The following is a 4,035-nucleotide window of genomic DNA, read 5'->3' on the forward strand; positions in this document are numbered from 1 at the left end:
GAAGCCTTTGTGCGGCAGCCTACCGCAACAAAAACACGCCTCGCAACAGCAGAGTGTTTTACGAATTTAACACGCACTAGCATTTTACTTTCCTCCACTATAGAAAGACCAAAGTAGGACTTAAGGGCGTCCGTCGAGTCCAAAAAATCACGGTTATCTTCGTTGTCTTCGTCGACATCAGGCACTATCTGTTCTTGAACGGTTGACTCGTTAGAGGCCATCCCAATCTCCATTCACAACCTGTGGAACAATGTCGCCGAAAGGTAAAGAGGAATTACTAGAACGGGAAGGTAATGTACTAAAATACATCAGTACTTTGTTCAGAAGCTTACCCGCAAGCAGGCTCTGGGATGCCCCTTATTGGAGAAACTAGTAAAGGAATTGTGGAGCACACTTTGTAGAGATCCTCATGCGGGCCAGGTATATATCATGGTAGAATGGATGCTACCCTCCATAGTTAGGTACAGTACGACATGAAAACAATGGGCGGGAACTTCAGCCCCCACCAAAACAGCCTGTCCCTTTTTTTTTTTTGTGTCCACTAGTACTGCTACACGAATTTTTTTTTTTTACTTGGCCGCACTAAAACATTTTTGTAGATCATAAGGTTTTGTTTTCACCCCAAGAACAACACAACAAATTACGCCGTATAGAAAAAAATCTTTTAACAGAATATACTAATATCTGTAAATACCAGTTGCAAGCACGCACAGAACCATAAATGTAGTACTGATGCACGTGATCCAGCCATCTCCAGGTGAACCCAACCAACTCCGGCTTTTTTCAGTCCTAAGGTGCATTTATACAATCGTTGTCATAGCATTCTGGACCTAACCATTCCGGTCACGTGGTAGACGGACCAAAGTTTGAAAGAATGGCCAAACACCTCCACACCCAGCCTCTCCAATACCAGGATGCAAACAGCCTTTCAGTAGTCTAGGATTCATCAAAGAGCTATAAAAAAAGATAAAAGCCAACTACTATGATGCGCCGTTGGATTCAATCCTCCGACTATGCAGCCACACATGTTGGGAGATAATCTCCGTGACCGTGTTCTCCAATCGTGTAGACACCTCACCTTCATAAAGAGATCGCGATCCTCCAAACGCTGAAGTGGTGACCATGAACGGAGCAAAGCCATACCCCGTTAGATGACCTGCATAAGAGAAGAATTTGTGTAATTAAAAACCTTGTCATTTTTACATAGCCAAAGAGATCATGCAACCCCAATCGCTCCCACTATGATAATCGTTTTGTACCTAGAATCCACCCCATTTAGCTAATTGACAGAAATGTTTGCAATGCTCCTCCTCACCCACCACCCCCATGCTCCTCCCGGCGCGCATCGTGACGCGGTACAAGCTGTTGCTTCATATTTTGGATAACGAATACCTGTTGATATCCAGCATAATACAGCTATGGCACCGAAGCCACCGACCACGTTATGCTAGACGTGCCGAGAACAACAAGTGAACGTTGTACCCCTCCATCCCACAAAACCAGCCACATTTATGTTGCTGATCCCAGAGGGAGCCATCGCAAGTTAACACGCCTCCACACCTCGCCGTTTCGTAATGTGTTAAAGTTTGAAATACTGGCCAACACCATCATCACGTGAACCATATCCGGTCGTGAACACCAGTTAGGGTGCCCCGGGTTCCATCGTGCCGCGGTACAATCGCATCGTAGGCGGCGGTTCTAAACAATCTGTCACAATGTTCCAGAACAGGTTCCGAGTTACATAATTGTGTTTGCAGTTTGCCCCCGGCGCCATCGTGCCGCGGTACAATCGCATCTTAGGCGGCGGTTCTAAACAATCTGTCACAATGTTCCAGAACAGGTTCCGAGTTACATAATTGTGTTTGCAGTTTGCCCCCGGCGCCATCGGGCCGCGGTACAAGCCCAAGGTAAGTTGCGGGTTCTATAGAATCAATCAAGAATTGAAAGAAAAAAATGTTCTGGATTACATTTTTTGTGTTGCATTGAAGGTAGCTCACAACAACCAAACATGTTTCGAAAGCTCACAACGACCACCGTGTATTGTCCATGATTTTGCCCATGTGCACCTACTAATGGCGCACCTTGGTTGCTATATGTTTTTCAATCTACGAGTTGGTGGCATGATTTGGCACGTGGTAGCACAACCCTTTTAAAAATTCGGATGTTTCTACAGCGAACAAGCATACATTTCTTTCATCGAATCAGGCTCATTGCAAGCATGACATATCAAAATTGGATGCAACTGACCGGACCATTTTATTCATAAGCAAACGGATATTACACTGCAACCAGGCACAACTCGACGCACTACCAAAAAAGCAGTGTGAAACCCTGAACAAACTATCTTATTAAATGGCACATGAACTTAAGCTTCTTCACCCAGAACCCACGTGTAGGTCCAGGTGACTGTACCATCGATGTCCGTCGAGCTTTCGGACGCCATTCCATTGATGTCGCTTCCATAGGTAACGTGACTGACCGGGCTGACGCCTCCATTGGATGCATGCCCATCTGCACTACGATCAACTACCCTATCTAGATGAATGATCACTTGGTGCTCAACTACAAGCAACAGTGGCCGGACCTATATGCTACATCAGAGAAAATGCCGACCGAAGGCTGGTGTGCTACAGCTGGACCATCCACCATTGGTTCCTCAAGCATCGGTGTAGCCCGCCTGGCCAGCTTGTCAACGTCTTCCATCCATAGCCACATCCTTACACAACCAGACTCCTTCTCGGACCAGATCATGTCGTCGAAGTAGTCTACCATCGCCTCCCCGCCGAACAGAGGAGTAACGGAGACGATGTCGTGCGCATGCTCCGGGACGCCCTCCAGGCACACCCTCACCTTGTACGGCAGGGATCCAGTTAGAGCTTGCCGGAGGCGACTCCACGGCCTCAGGAGGAAGGTTCTGCCGCCAAGAACCAACTCCCCATCGTAGGTTTGAGCCTCCTTGGCCTTCAGTGCATCTGTAAAGAACAGAAGAAACTCACACGGGCCATGGCTAGTTGCGGTCACTGCAGACAATGGAGTTTTGAAGTGATTCGCAAAAAGCTGCCGGGCCTCCGATGCGGAGAGAGCCGGCGACACTTCGCCAAACACTGCAAGCACAGCGTGCGCCGCAAGACGGGTCTCCGACTCGGCAACTACATTCGTGCGTGGAGCAATTGCAGTAGCAAAATCTCTCCTCGCACCTCCGGGGGCTGCTAGCCTACTCTGTGCCATGGGATCTCTCTATGATTTTCAATGTAAGCGATTGAAGCTGGCAGCCTCAGCAGTCAACAGTTTTTTTTATACGCGGCTCCGGATTTGCTACAAGCAGCAATCACTTGGGGGAATACTGTTCAGAGACCTACAACACTGTTCAGCCGCGGGAAAGTACTGTTCTTTCGCGCCTTAGTACTGCACACGGCGCGCGCAAAATGACAGCTCAGGTCGCGCGCGAAACGACTGGAGAGACCGCGCGTCGCTGGCTGACCGCGGGAATTGAGCGTTCGCGGGGAAACCAAACAGCTGCCGCCAATAATTTGCAGTTCCCTCCACGCGCTTAGGACAAGACAGAGAAGACTTACTGTGCAACGCGCTTAGGCCGGTCAACGAGCTGGCTCCCCGCGTCATAATCTCAGCGCCGATCTAACGGGCTGGAGGCCGTGCGTAGCTACCCCCGTGGGCAGCGAATGCACACTCTAAAAAGAATGACACATCTTTATAATAATTAGTCATTAGTGGCACACTTAGAGAAGAAGTATAGTCAATTTTTTGACATAGCAAAGGGTTTAAACGTGAGGGAAAATGTATTTCACAACCATCAGTCGATGATGCGGAGTTCACACGGATCCTTCCTAAGCTCGACTAGGAGACCGGCTTCGCACCCGACGACTTCGTCGACGACAACCACCTCGACACCGTCCTTAGGCTCGTGTCGCAGACGAGCCGCCGTGAAGCGGAGAAGGGTGAGGAGTGGCGCCTGGTGGCAAAGGATCAGGGGAAGGTTTACTGTGACATCAGCAACAACGACGAGTGAGGCCGACG

The sequence above is a fragment of the Lolium rigidum genome, chromosome 6 (genome assembly GCF_022539505.1).
Source record: "Lolium rigidum isolate FL_2022 chromosome 6, APGP_CSIRO_Lrig_0.1, whole genome shotgun sequence".
NCBI lineage: Eukaryota > Viridiplantae > Streptophyta > Magnoliopsida > Poales > Poaceae > Lolium > Lolium rigidum.